Here is a 16,330-nt window from a genome sequence, read left to right on the forward strand (position 1 = left end):
TTAATGAACATTTACTCAAAATGCACTACAAATATTTTACAATATTGGCCAATACATTTTCATCAGAGTGGCTATTGCAAATATAGCCTTAAGATGTATCTACAACTAAAGGACTCAGATGAAATCGTTCAATTATAACGGGGTGTCCACATCCTTTTGGCCATGTAGTGTATGTCAGATTGCAAAATTATATTTCCAAACACCACCAGCCAAGCAAAGGCTGTTCCGTCACGCATTTCCTGTCAGAACTCCCGCGGACTTGCACACAGTAAAAAAAAAAAAAAAAAGAGATAGAAGAAGAGATGGCAATCTAGCGACTTTGGCTCTAGTCCAGAACTGTCTATCGAGCAACGCTGTCTAGAAATTGGCATGCCAGCGAAGAACTCACTGAGGGGAATCACATGACATTATGGAGGTCACGCATGGGTCCAGCCACCTAAAGAGCCCAGATACAAGCAAGAAATAGAGTATTTTACAGACCACTGGTCCACCTGCTTCCCTCAGAACCCTCAAATTCAGTTTTTAATCGAAACCCATGAGTAATACAATTCATAGGACTTAAAAATAGTCACACTTTACTGGGCTGCCAAAGGACCCCTAGAGAGGCACCAAAAAAAAAAAGGGCACCAAAAAGTACTTTATCATCAAATGAAGAGTGTGTTGGAACGCTGAATTTTAAATTACAGCACCTGGCTGCATAACAATGCTAAATGAGATCAAATTGACAGCCCAAATACCTTAGAGACCGGTCTTGCGTGGCTCACACATGCACACACATGAAAATGTCATGAGAGGCTTTACAATCACTTTGGTGGCATCTGTTCCACTTTTTCTTTTTTCTTTTTTTTTTTTTTCTGAAAGCATGGATTGTTTCATACTCTTACAAAGAAAATGAATGTTGATCTTTGATGAAGATGCTTTTCATTCACTGTGATTAGAAAAGACTTACAAACTGCAAAGCTCAACGTCTTCTCGTTCTCGCCATCGATTTTAATTTAGGCTTGATTACATATACAATGAACTGTACCAGGTCATGCATTTTTGTAATTTGAAATATTTTCAGCTTTATTGAAAAACCACAAGGGTTGATTTCTCTTGGGCATAGCGCAGCACAGTACAAAAGACTGTATTACAATCACTGGATTAAACAAACGCGGCACGTTGAGAGAGATGATTAATTCATGGAAGTATTCTCCATTTCATACATTTATGAAGGACGGTACCCGTTAAAAATACATTTATGTATTCCGAGCACACCTGGCTGTTCTTTGAAACTTTCAGCAGGGGACGGCTCTCGCTTCAACACAATGAGGACTGTTCTCATGCTCTGTCTGACCCCAAGCCCCTTTTAATAGCTCGAAAATAGGTTGACGTATCAGATTGCGAACTTACAACTTGATAGGGACTGACTACAAACAAGATTTCAACCTCAAATCAGGCTTTCTCTGATTGAGTTGAACACATGCATGCTTTCAGCACCAGAGTCAGCTCCCTTTTTTATGAGTGCAATGTGCTGTTTAAATAAATCTGAATATATTTATCAGGTTAACACTCATAATTTTATGATAAGTAACATAATTTATGATTTAAAGAACAGTTAAATATTTTACTCCCCCACAGAGACCAAAATTGCATTGAGTTTTCGAATGGATTAAAATTGATTAAAGCCCAAATAACAAGCATAGTTACTATTCTGAAAAGTCCATGCCTATGGTGAAACTGCAAGCTAAAGCTTTTGGGGTTTAATTAGTTTAGAGGAAAAGATGTGAAAAAATTACAGAACATGAGGGTTAAAAGGCTGATCGCCAATAAGCTGTGTGATTGTACGCTGTTTCAGCAGTCCACCCTGTCCATTCTGCTCAATGCAAGTCTAAGCAAAATTCTGATCTCAGGGCCAAAGAGACTGTGTGGTTCACTTTCACTGTAGATGCTATAAGACTTTCAAATAGAATCACAACTGTCTCTGGGTATATATATCACATTTTACGTGATCAAATTATTGCATGCAATATTTCCCATGAAAAAAATCACACTTTTCTTTCAATAAAATGAACTTGTACTCAGAACAGTTTTGAATCCAGCATGAAACCATCAGCATCCTTCTTAAGGCTGGTAAATACTTTAAATCCTAACACAGCACTTCACAAGCTTCTATTAAATATTATTTTTCGCCCAGAACGTCTCTCTGTTGCATGCAATACATGGCCAATAGGAAGTTCGTCCATCCACAATTGGACACTTTGTATAAAACTTGTTTTGGAAAATCACACAAAATATTCTTTCTGCTGGTTGACTGAGAGGCTTCAGTGCACAAAGCTTTAAAACGCAATAATGAAAAGAGAATGTCTTACCCACTTTCCTGATCACAGACGATGCTTGATAATTCCAAGAACAGAAGTGCAACTACTCTTCCATCTCTCCAATGAGCCGTGCGTAACTTTCCAAAGGATGGTCAGCAGCTGGGATTTATTTAGATGCGCTGGGAAACAAGGTGAGCTTTAGTTTATGGCAGTTCAGCCACACAGGGGGAAAAAAGAGCCAGTCGAGCACCGGAGTGTACCGGTGGATAGTGTCTTTTTGCCGCGCTCTCACGCGCTGCTGATGCGGTGCGTGTGTGGTAAAGCAGATCTGTCCACGCGCTGTCACTGCGCTCTGCCTCCCCGGGTCCTAAAGCTGAACCGCAGCGCCACTGAACTTTCAGTCATTGCACTGCGAGGTGCGAGCATTGCATTATAAAATCCCGAATATGTTTTCATCCTTCCATCCTTTTTACAATTAATTTACCCGAAAGTACAAGTGCAATCAATTATAAAGAATTTCAGTGACAGCTCAGTCATAGGCTATATAAGATGTTAACTCGAAGCTGCAAAACAATCTAAATAAAAAAAGGATAGGCTAGTTCGGATTTAAACATACCAATAGTTAATCAAAATATTTGTTTTGTGGCTTTTGGCTCATGTCTCGTCTGCTCTCTGAGGAAATGTAGAATATGCGAGTGTCTACTCCAAATAGTTTACCTTAAGGAAAAACGTAGCTGCAATATTGATGACTCATCTTGCACTAGACGGATATGTGTCCAATCAAACGCTCTGCTCCAGCTAATATGAAGTTATTGTTTACAAACTAACGTCGTGTGCCTTACATCCGGATGATTCCTCCCTTTATGGCCTACCGCGCAACAAAGGTAAGGCCGAATATGTAGCAGACTAGACCATCCATTACAGGTGGGCTACCCAGTTTCTTCAGTAGTTCGGATGTAGGCTACAACGAACAGTTCGGATAATGATCCAAATTACACAGTAGATTATCTTTTTAATTCGGATTATTATGAATAACAAGTAACAGTTAATTGAACATTGACGTGCTGTCAAGCGATAAGTAAGGGTTACCTAGTCCCAGACTAAAATGCATGTTTGAGCTGTTTTAACTGAAAGCAACATGCACTGACGTATCTTAAAATATGTCAGTTGTTTTGTCTCAAGATGTACATCAGTAATGTTTTTTTTTTTCTTTTTCTTTTCTAAGGCACATTTATAAAAGCGACTTAAATGTCGTAATTGAACTAACGCCTAATCCTGGCTTAATCTAAACCCTGTCTGTGAAACCAGGCCTATGTGTTTTTGCTGAAGTTAAAGTTGTTTTATTAAATGTGGTTTATTGCTTTTGTAAACAAAGTAGGCTATAGGTTATAGTTTTTTCTTCAGAAAGACAAGTTTTGACTAATGTTGTTGTTTATGCAGTTAAATAGGCTATCTGAAATACTGTAGGTGCACCAGCATATTTGCATTCAGTATTTCAGTCTGCATTAAAATTCATCCAATTTATTTGCCACATTTTTTAGTAATTCATTCATTCATTGACCTCGTAATCCATTTATTGAAGTTGTACATTTTCCCCCAAAAGATTCTGATTCAATGAACCACTTTCAAATCCATTGTAAAATAGCTAAAATAGCTCAAATTGGCACATGACCTCCCATCAGTTGAATTTGATAGAAGTTGCTACATTGCTTAGCAACCATAAATGCCCTACAGTTGTTCTAGTAAACTATATTATTGTCAAAACATCTTTTATCACATTGTTATTGTTAATACACAATACATGTATTTTGCCACAGTTAAGTGGGTTTTATTGCCTGTGATTTAACATTTTCCATATTCTTGCATTGAATATTAGTTACTCCTGAGTGTCAGTAATCATTGTACTATATCAGTTTCAAGATTTGACAGTGATTTTGAATTGTGTCTTGTTTGGAACTGTCATGAGTATCAAAATAATTTTATTAATTGGGATTTCTATAATTTTGTATATTAAATAATGTGGTCTTTCTCATACATTGAAAGTACAGGTTACCGGTCTAGTGGTCTTTATTTTAGTGTGTTATTTCCAAACTCTTCATTTTTGAGGTGGGTGTGCAGGGTAATTAATCATAGGCGTGGAGATCCAAAATTAGAAGCGTGACTCCTAAATCAAACATGCAATATGAACAGACATTTAAGTTATTAATCTCCATTCAAACATTCACACTTCCACATATCTTTGTCCGCAACATGAAGTTGTTTATTTGTCATACGGTCAACCCATTTAAAGATACTTGGCATTTAGGAACACCGACTTGTCATTCATTGGCAGGACCAAGCGATCCACACAAGAATTAAACAGACCTTTGTGCTCCAGCCACCCACGCCATACATTTACCAAGGCTGACCGTTGTAGGAGTGGGGTCACGTCCAAAGGGACTGGGAGGGACGCCCGTCGTTTCCAATGCGCTGCCACTCAAGTCATCTGACAATATAGAGAGACACTCCATCCCGTCTAATGTTTGGCGACCCCAAAGGCAGGTCAGTCTGCGAGCAGCGCTCCCTTCGCCTGTGATTAAAACCTTCATCAGAGCTTCAGTTTTGAGTCCCTCACATTAGGCAGCTGTAACTACATTATTGAGTAATTACTTTCAAGGTCTCTCTGTTTTCACGTTGTCAAGCCAAAATGATGGATGAGTGCGAATATCAGTAATACCGTGTCTCTCAAAGCGAGATTCTCCTAAGAAATTTGATGAGCCTAATAAAGACTGCCAGAAAAAAACTCTAAAAGTCCCAATAAATAAATAATTCCGGACAAAATATCAGTCTTGAAATTGATGTGCTGTAAGTGAGTTGTTTCTTCAAGCTTCAGATGACAGTTATTGATGTCGTGTGATTATGAGTGAACAAAAGGTTATTTGGGATGCATAAAAAACTGATTTGCATGCATGTAAACAATTGGAAAATCTGCCAAACAGACTGGCAGAGCAGCGGGCAGGTGTACTAGACAGCAGTTGGTAAAAAACAGTGGTCAAGGGCAGTACAATAGCAGTCAGAATGGACTTCCACACACATTTGTTGTTCGTTTTTTTTTTCTTGAAGCTTTGAAATGCTCCCTATAGCTATCGAAATCAGAGATCTAAGCAATTGAAATGGATTGCTCAGAGAGAAAGGGTATGTTGTCACCATGCTGATATTTGCACGGTTTCCCCCGTAGTTTATTCAGGGACACAATTCTCATTTCCTGGCCTTTTCTGTAGGGACAAAGTTTCCATCTAAAAACTTAATGTAGTGCATTGCAAAAAAAAAAAAAGAAAAAAAAAGGAAATGATTCTGGCTTCATGCTGTTAGTTAGACAGCTGGTTAGTGGGAGAGGGTGAGATGGATAAGTTCTCACTGCAGATGACTCGATGGGCTTTCATCCGAGAGTGTCCATGGAGATGACACCCAAGTTCTGGATTAACAACAACCTGGACGCAAGATATCCATGTGTTTTGATTCTTAGGTTCCCAAATGTAACCTTGTTAAGTCAGTTTAAATATTCAAATTTGGCAAAACATGAAGTCTGAACTATTTTGCAACAATCTTTTTTGAGTTTCCTTTTAGCATAAGGCAACACATGCTGAAGGTTGAAGCTTGGAAGCAAACAGATGGGCCGAGATGAGATGATTTCAATCAAAATACAAGATCTCTTCCATCTGGGCTCTCACGGCACTTTGAAGATAAAGTGTAATGTGACTATGAGAAGCCTTTCTTTCATTTACTGCACTTCTGCCAGCTGGAGAAGGAGACTGTGGTATTAAATGGAAATATTGTCAGATCTGATTTTAAAACCGGGAAATCTTAGACAAATGTGGAACCGCTTGAGAGTTAGACAACAGACTTCGGATATTAGCAGGTTGTGCTTTTCGATTCAGACGTCCCAGTTGAATTTGCATCTCGAATGTGAACTTCTCTGCCTCTAGCGCTTTGTATTTCTTTTTTTAATCCCCGTCTAGGTTCTTTTGCTGGAAGGCCCAGACCCTGACATGAAGACGGTCTCATTAAATCTCACATCATGGTGTGAGTTCAAACCTTAATGGATCAGTCAGAAGCACCTCACACACTGGTACCGTAATGGCTCCTCTCCCTCATGAGAATTCTGATCCATGCAGAGGCTCGATAAATCCCACTCACGGCACTTCTGTGGTTGAAAGGAAATAAGTAATAAGCAGGTGAGAGACTGTCACACCTTTACAATTTCACAGCATTTTACTGACTTCTGTCCTCTGTTAGCATTCTTTCATTCTACTCAGACGAAAGTTGCTCAAACGGTTGCTTTTGCATGGCTCAAGAGCTTTTTTAGTGACGTTCTGTCTGTGTAGATTTACGGTGGCCCAGTAGTGCACAACACAACGAAATTTAAAAAGTTCACAACAGAATGAAATCAAGCCACAACATGTTCATTGTACAATTTCATTGTATTGTGGCTTGATTTCGTTGTGTTGTGGCTTGATTTTGTTGTGTTGTGGCTTGTGTCCGTTGTGTTGTGGCTTGATTCCGTTGTGTTGTGGCTTGTGTCCGTTGTGTTGTGGCTTGATTCCGTTGTGTTGTGGCTTGTGTCCGTTGTGTTGTGGCTTGATTCCGTTGTGTTGTGGCTTGTGTCCGTTGTGTTGTGGCTTGTGTCCGTTGTGTTGTGGCTTGATTCCGTTGTGTTGTGGCTTGTGTCCGTTGTGTTGTGGCTTGATTTCGTCGTGTTGTGGCTTGTTTTCGTTGTGTTGTGGCTTGATTTCGTTGTGTTGTGGCTTGTGTCCGTTGTGTTGTGGCTTGATTTCGTTGTGTTGTGGCTTGTTTCGTTGTGTTGTGGCTTGTTTTCGTTGTGTTGTGGCTTGTGTCCGTTGTGTTGTGGCTTGATTTCGTTGTGTTGTGGCTTGATTTTGTTGTGTTGTGGCTTGATTCCGTTGTGTTGTGGCTTGTGTCCGTTGTGTTGTGGCTTGATTTCGTCGTGTTGTGGCTTGTTTTCGTTGTGTTGTGGCTTGATTTCGTTGTGTTGTGGCTTGTGTCCGTTGTGTTGTGGCTTGATTTCGTTGTGTTGTGGCTTGTTTTCGTTGTGTTGTGGCTTGTGTCCGTTGTGTTGTGGCTTGTTTTCATTGTGTTGTGGCTTGTTTTCGTTGTGTTGTGGCTTGTGTCCGTTGTGTTGTGGCTTGTTTTCATTGTGTTGTGGCTTGTGTCCGTTGTGTTGTGGCTTGTTTTCATTGTGTTGTGGCTTGTGTCCGTTGTGTTGTGGCTTGTGTCCGTTGTGTTGTGGCTTGATTCCGTTGTGTTGTGGCTTGTGTCCGTTGTGTTGTGGCTTGATTTCGTTGTGTTGTGGCTTGATTCCGTTGTGTTGTGGCTTGATTTTGTTGTGTTGTGGCTTGTGTCCGTTGTGTTATGGCTTGTGTCCGTTGTGTTGTGGCTTGTGTCCGTTGTGTTGTGGCTTGTTTTCATTGTGTTGTGGCTTGTGTCCGTTGTGTTGTGGCTTGATTCCGTTGTGTTGTGGCTTGATTCCGTTGTGTTGTGGCTTGATTTCGTTGTGTTGTGGCTTGTGTCCGTTGTGTTATGGCTTGTGTCCGTTGTGTTGTGGCTTGTGTCCGTTGTGTTGTGGCTTGTTTTCATTGTGTTGTGGCTTGTGTCCGTTGTGTTGTGGCTTGATTTCGTCGTGTTGGGGCTTGTGTCCGTTGTGTTGTGGCTTGATTTTGTTGGTGTTTGTGGCTTGTGTCCGTTGTGTTGTGGCTTGTTTCCGTTGTGTTGTGGCTTGATTTCGTTGTGTTGTGACTTGATTTCGTTGTGTTGTGGCTTGTTTCCGTTGTATTGTGGCTTGTGTCCGTTGTGTTGTGGCTTGATTCCGTTGTGTTGTGGCTTGATTTTGTTGTATTGTGGCTTGTTTCCGTTGTATTGTGGCTTGTGTCCGTTGTATTGTGGCTTGATTTCGTTGTGTTGTGGCTTGATTCCGTTGTGTTGTGGCTTGATTTTGTTGTATTGTGGCTTGTTTCCGTTGTGTTGTGGCTTGTGTCCGTTGTGTTGTGGCTTGATTCCGTTGTGTTGTGGCTTGATTTTGTTGTATTGTGGCTTGTTTCCGTTGTATTGTGGCTTGTGTCCGTTGTGTTGTGGCTTGATTTCGTTGTGTTGTGGCTTGATTCCGTTGTATTGTGGCTTGATTTCATTGTATTGTGGCTTGATTTCGTTGTGTTGTGGCTTGATTCCGTTGTATTGTGGCTTGATTTCATTGTATTGTGGCTTGATTTCGTTGTGTTGTGGCTTGTTTTCGTTGTGTTGTGGCTTGATTCCGTTGTATTGTGGCTTGATTTCATTGTATTGTGGCTTGATTTCGTTGTGTTGTGGCTTGTTTTCGTTGTGTTGTGGCTTGATTTTGTCGTGTTGTGGCTTGTGTCCGTTGTGTTGTGGCTTGTGTCCGTTGTGTTGTGGCTTGATTCCGTTGTGTTGTGGCTTGTGTCCGTTGTTTTGTGGCTTGATTCCGTTGTGTTGTGGCTTGTGTCCGTTGTTTTGTGGCTTGATTTCGTTGTGTTGTGGCTTGTTTTCGTTGTGTTGTGGCTTGATTCCGTTGTATTGTGGCTTGATTTCATTGTATTGTGGCTTGATTTCGTTGTGTTGTGGCTTGTTTTCGTTGTGTTGTGGCTTGATTTTGTCGTGTTGTGGCTTGTGTCCGTTGTGTTGTGGCTTGTGTCCGTTGTGTTGTGGCTTGATTCCGTTGTGTTGTGGCTTGTGTCCGTTGTTTTGTGGCTTGATTCCGTTGTGTTGTGGCTTGTGTCCGTTGTGTTGTGGCTTGATTTCGTTGTGTTGTGGCTTGTGTCCGTTGTTTTGTGGCTTGATTTCGTTGTGTTGTGGCTTGTGTCCGTTGTTTTGTGGCTTGATTTCGTTGTGTTGTGGCTTGTTTTCGTTGTGTTGTGGCTTGATTCCGTTGTGTTTTGGCTTGTGTCCGTTGTGTTGTGGCTTGATTTTGTTGTGTTGTGGCTTGTTTTTGTTGTGTTGTGGCTTGTGTCCGTTGTTTTCTGGCTTGATTTCGTTGTGTTGTGGCTTGTTTCTGTTGTGTTGTGGTTTGTTTTCTTTGTGTTGTAGCTTGTTTCTAGGGCTGGGAGAAAAAATCGATTCACCTAGCTATTTTTTACGATTATAAAATAAAATAAAATGATTCCAGAATTGATATTAATTCAAATTCAATTGCTTTATTTTTGTCCTTGCTTGTAGATGAGGTTGACAGAAGTTAGCCACTTTCGTTCCAACAGAGGATGAAATGTGTGATGAGTGGTAATATCACAAGTGGACGCGTGGAAGAGACGTGAGACTGAAAGCACTGAAAAGCCCTCGCGCTACTCATATGCTGAGAGAGAGATAAGACAATAGAGCTGCACCATTCATCTTTAAAAGACTGTGATCTCGATTCAAACATCCATGCAATCTTTAAATTCGTGTCTATTAAACTTTGACAAAATCATATTGCAACATTCAAAGCTGTGTTGGCGCTGCTGCTGACCCGGAGAGAGTAGTCATGAAACAGCTTCACAAACAGTCTTTTCAACCTCATAATATCATTATTTCTGTGATACAATAGTTAAAATTATCATAGATGTACTTGGATAAAAGTTTAAAGTTCAAATATGAACACTGATGTCTATGATAGCGATCAAAATCAGCTTTTGATAGAAACTTGGTGCTTAAAATAATGCATTTATCGATTACATTGTTACAAGTAGCGACAAGTGACTGTTAAAAAAGGTATTTGTTATTGAATCATTTATTGAAGAGAATGTAGTATTGTATGATGCTTCTGAAATAAAAGTCAGAAAGATGTGATGATTTGTTTTTGTAAATATGACTCATCTTATACATCATGTACAGTCTGTATAAGTGTTTGATTTAACTTTTCACGATGGTCTAGTGTTAAAAAAATTGCAATATATTGCAATATCGGATCCCAAGTTGTTTCCGTTGTGTCGTGGCTTGATTTCGTTGTGTTTGTGAACTTATGTTTGCTTTTTAAATTAAATTGTTGTGTTGTGCACTTCTGGGTCACTGTAGTAGATCACCTTTGCTACATTTTTTACTGTACAATTGTTGACATATGACATTGTTTTTTTTAATACAGCTGTTACTTATTTTAAGAACATAATGTTTATGGTAATCAAATGCTTGAACTGAACTTGTAATGCACCCAGAACATTCCTTTAGGCTAAACTTGTTGCTTATTTTGTAATCCATGTATGAAATCAAATCATACAGGTTAATGTGAGGGTGTTATATATTCAGAATGTTCGGTTTTCACTGAATTATCCCTTAAAACTATTTCTTGTCTTGTACTGAGTTCGAGTGAATGTTTGCTGAATGATATCATGTATGTAAATACTTTGTCTCTTCACTGTGTGTTTGAACTCTGACCCCTGAGATGTGCCATGAGATATTGTTTAGATTCACAGCTTAGAGTGAGCAGGCAAATGTATTCCGGCTTATATTCAGTAGGGATCAAAAGTCTGAGACAGCATAGAAAATTGGGATTCACAATCAAATTTTAAACATGAAATAATATTTTTTAAATATATATATATATATATATATATATATATATATATATATATATACACACACCTTTTTTTACTCTACAACTTCCATCGAAGATTCTTTTTGGAACATTGTCAAATCATATGAAATCCATTTTAATCTCATTTTCATTTAAAGTGCTTGGGTGATTAGATAAAAGAAAAGGTATTAAATAACAAAAATGCTAAATAGCAGCATTCCACTAGTGTTTCTCAGACGTTTTGGATGCTACTGTAAATATATTTATACCAGATACAGAAATTATTTCTCTTTTTGGACAAAAATGAAAGTTAAAAGAGACTAAACTTGTTCTCAGTTCATTCCCAACCTTCCCTGATTATTCTCTCCCCTAAACATCCTCATTAGTCTTAAATTCATCCAACAGTGATGAGCCACAAAGAGCAGATTCCATCAGGCTGAGAGTTACTTCCTGTCTGCCAAGCTTCATTAGACTATATTTACCTTCCACCATCAGCCTTTTTTGTTGGCGTAATTAAGGAGCAAATGGTGACCTCGTGACCCCAGCCCCCCTCCGTACCCCCTCTTAAAGTAAGGCTGTGTTTAGTATGCACGGGAAGCTGCCGACTCCGACACTGAGGATATGATACAAGGAAAGGACTCGATGTGACCTTCATCAGGGAGCCAGAGTAGATTATTGGAGAGTAATGAGAGAGAGACAGAGAGAGAGAGCATCTTTAGCTCTGTGACTCCTTGAAGAGTTTGGAGACTTCTTTCAAAAGCAGTCTATACTCTCTCTCACTCACATTCTCGAGCCCTCATCTATCTATCTATCTATCTATCTATCTATCTATCTATCTATCATTCTAAAGTTCCTTCTATCAATTTAATGTTGTCAACTATCTGTCTTTCTAACATTCGTTCTTCATTCTATCTATCTATCTATCTATCTATCTATCTATCTATCTATCTATCTATCTATCTATCTATCTATCTATCTATCTATCTATCTATCTATCTATCTATCTATCTGTCTGTCTGTCTATCTATATGTCTGTCTGTCTGTCTGTCTGTCTGTCTGTCTGTCTGTCTGTCATGCTGGTATATCTATCTATCTATCTATCTATCTATCTATCTATCTATATGTCTGTCTGTCTGTCTGTCTATTTATCTATCTGTCTGTCTGTCTGTTTGTCATGCTGGTATATCTATATATCTATCTATCTATCTATCTACTGTATCTATCTATCTTTATATCTATCTATCTATCTATCTATCTATAATCTATCTATCTACTGTATCTATCTATCTATCTATCTATCTATATGTCTGTCTGTCTGTCTGTCTGTCTATTTATCTATCTGTCTGTCTGTCTGTTTGTCATGCTGGTATATCTATATATCTATCTATCTATCTATCTATCTACTGTATCTATCTATCTTTATATCTATCTATCTATCTATCTATAATCTATCTATCTACTGTATCTATCTATCTATCTATCTATCTGTCTATCTGTCTCTCATGCAAAATAGTGCACAAGTTATATTGACTAGTTCTATGTATCTGTCTGTCTGTCACGCTGTTATATCTATCTATCTATCTATCTATCTATAGGGAATGTGAAGGTACGTCACGCAGTGTTGCATTATGGGACGTGGGCGCCATGTTTGCAGGCACGATCTCTGTTTACCTTTTCGCCGCCCATTGCTATGACATGTAATAGTGGGTGTGTTTGGCTAAAACGAGGTAAAATTGAAGAACGGAAGAAATTGAAAGAAAAAGAGAATGGGTACCCTATCGGGAGAAACTAAATGCCACTGCCAAAAACGTTATTTGGACAAACTGTCCGCGATAAACAACGTTGATCCATATTATTTAGCAGCCCAAGACTGGATTAAAGTTACAGATCCAGACGCACTAACCTCCGCTCACAAATCTGGACATCGTTAAAGCAGCACTCAGTAGCTTCGGGATTTCTTCGCTGTATTCTCGCTTTTTGCTCGCAGGTTTCTCTCTAGAGCTCCCCCCACAGCTTCGGAATAGATATTTGACAACACTGTTGTAAAAACTCGTTGGTGATTCTCAGACACCAGAGGCTATGATCAACGACATCAAAGCAGATGGGACGTTCTTTAAAACGTCTTCTTCATTCGGGTTCGAACAGCGTGAGGGAGCGCAATAATGACAGCATTTTAGCAGATTTCTTTTGGCCGTAAAGCAATTATTTACATCGCGAGACCTGATATCACGCGAGACTTCCTGACGTAGCGGCCGGCGGCCCACCGGCTCAAAGTTGCAAGTGCGTATTTTCCGCTCACGGGCACCAGGGGGGTGGGAAACGACCACCATTCAACCCGAAATAAGTAATATAACCATTCCAATGACTCCGAAGCTGTTCAGTTAAGGTAAAAAAAGTTACTTAGTTCACCTTTAACCTTGTTTTTGAATTGAGTGCGTACACTTTGCAGGAGTTTAAGAGCTATACATCCCTTCAAAATAGATTGATGTATCTTTACCCATCCCAGTTTATGTGTAACATTACTTAAAAGAGTCTTTGTGGATGCAATCACATAGACTGTAAAAGATAGTGCAATCAGTACAGAAACAGATACAAGACACTTAATGTATTTATTAAGCAGTTATATAAAACCTTGATTCACAAACATTTTAAAAAGGCATGTCAAAAGATGTACAGAATATCAAAGCAAATTGTTAATTGAAAACAAAAGAAATATAATTTATTTGATTCATGCAATGTGGCCTGGCTTTATCGTCTGCTAACAACATGAACCACAAAATCAACATAATTCATCAACTATCCTACAAGTCATCAAGGAATATGCTATACAAAACCTCTATCTTTGTACAACTTTTAACAAACGTTTTTACAAACCAGTTGATTTAGCTGCACAACACTTGGACACATGTTTGTAAGAGCACAGCAGACTATGACAACTTTGTCCAAGAAAACCACAGTCTCACCCTCACATGGCAGAACCATGTTCATGGGAATTTTAGAAGACAATATTTTGTATTGTATTATATAAAAATGTCCCTCATTATTGCGGCAACCCACGCGATCTGGCGTCTTCTCGTCAACTCCTCCACCTGCTTCCCTTGTTGCTGGAAAAACGTATTCCTTTGTTCATTTTCCTCCCTGAACGATCGTGTGACCTGCTATGGCAGTTCTTGATTGAGCAACACTGACCAACAATAACGAAAATCCCAAAACAGCCTTCCTACACACGAATTCAAATACAGCAGGTAGAGCGGGATAGGGCGCGATCCTTTAAAGGACAAGTTCGGTATTTTACACTTAAAGCCCTGTTTACAGATCGTATCTAATGAAATAGAACGGTTAAGATTAAAATTTGGACACATGCTGCTGTCCCGAGAATTTTAGGTTTATTTCGCTTCCCCCCACCACCCCCACAATGGTTGTCTATGTGCACTGGAAGATTCCGTCCTAAAAACACATTAAACTTTCGTTTACAAAGACGTGAAACTCACCGAGTGGTCAGGGGTGTTCACTGATATGTTCCCTCAAAAATCGCTGAAAAAGATGCATTCCAACAGGTTTTATCGTAGTTTTTGTCCAACTCCATTGACTTAATAGGACGTGCTGTGAGACCGCAGCACCTTTACGGTATTACTCCGCCGCTTCTTCTTCTGCTTCTTCTGTGTATTCAATGAAATGCCCGTGGTTTGCTTGCAGTTGGCAAAGGTGCATTATCGCCACCAACTGGGCTGGAGTGTCTATTATTCAAGCTCTCAACGGAAGAATCACGGGTGTGACGCGTTTGGCAAAATAGGTCCACAAAAGCGAAATAAACCTAAAATTCTATTTCATCAGATACGATCTGTAAACAGGGCTTTAAGTGTAAAATACCGAACTTGTCCTTTAAATATAGCGGCGGACAGATAATGCAACACAGCGTGACGTCACCTTCACATTCCCTATTATCTATCTACTGTAACTATCTATCTATCTATCTATCTATCTATCTATCTATCTATCTGTCTGTCTGTCTGTCTGTCTGTCTGTCTATTTGTCTATCTGTCTCTCATGCAATATAGTGCACAAGTTATATTGACTAGTTTAATGATGTTTTCTGTACTTTTTAGACTATAAACTGTCATGAAAAACTCTTAAAAAAAAAAAAAGTTTCACTGTATATGACAACATTTTTTTTCTTTTTAGGTGAACTGTTTCTTTGAATAGCCGAATCACTTTTCATCAGGAAAGGAACCACCAGCTAATTTCTAATTGCAAATAATAAATCTATATTAGAAAGGAGCCATTGGAGGGTCTGGCTCACTGAATGAAACCTTAAGCCTTAATCTGTTGTTGCTGTCCCACAGGCTTAATCAATAGCTGCAAGCTGTTATGCCAGTCCTTCAGCAGAGGAAGACTAAACCCAGAATAAACCGCAATGAGGACCAGACTTTATGCTGCATGTCAAAAGTCTGACTACGCAAGAATGAATATGATTAAAAATGCCATATTTATAATTTAGACAGACTGCTTCGACACAGAAATGCATTAACACACAAATTAAAATAGCAGAATTATATATATATATATATTAATGAAGAAATTATAAATAAAGATATGCAACCATGAATTACTAAATGTATACTCTGTCATGACAACCACTGCAAAGTTAAAGGCTGCACTTTGTAAAGATGCCTTTAGACCAGTATGGATCCTGAGTAATGGTCCTTGAGTGTTTGTTTGTGCTTCAGGTCAAAGAACCGCATCCACACGTACACACAGAGGACAGGAAGAGGACAAACCGGAGAATTAGCGTTATTCAGGGGACCACAATACTAATGCATTTTAAGGGCTTTTACACTAGATTACAAATTCCCTCAGCCTGTCAACAAAAGCACCTGCTCGCCGCTGGACGTTAATTTGTTTTGACATGCTTTATAATTTAATTCCAACACAGAATTAACTTCCAATACCAAAAGCTATTAGCCGGGGAAATTGGGACGGCGGACTCCCGTGTGCGCGGTCCCAGGTGAGGCGGTTTCCTTTAACAGCAGCATTCCTGAATTGCTTTCATTTTGCTGTGGAGGAGCTCAAAGCTAATGCAGTTCTTTGAAGAGCCTGGATTGACTCGCTGCAGAACTGCCTCTCCCAACATGAGTCAACGGCTTACTCTGTCTCCCGTCTAACCGTGTTAGGGAATCAAAGGAGAAGCCTCCGCTGTTGATTTTGGAGAGCCTGTGTGTGCTAATATACGTTTGATTAAGTTCCGGGGTGCGCTGGGGTCGGGTCGAGGGCAGCCGCTCCACTGCACGCTTTTATGTCACTATGCTGATTACAACATTTATTAAGGGTCAATTAAACTCAGGCGCTGAATTTGTGTTGGTTATGATGCCACTTGGAAAACAAAAAAAGATCATCTTCATTTGTTCTATCACTGTATCTGTCTATCCATCCATTCATCGCTCATTTGTTCTATCCATCCATCCATTGTTCATATGTTCTA

The sequence above is a fragment of the Leuciscus leuciscus genome (assembly GCF_965113295.1).
Source record: "Leuciscus leuciscus genome assembly, chromosome: 9".
NCBI classification, from domain to species: domain Eukaryota; kingdom Metazoa; phylum Chordata; class Actinopteri; order Cypriniformes; family Leuciscidae; genus Leuciscus; species Leuciscus leuciscus.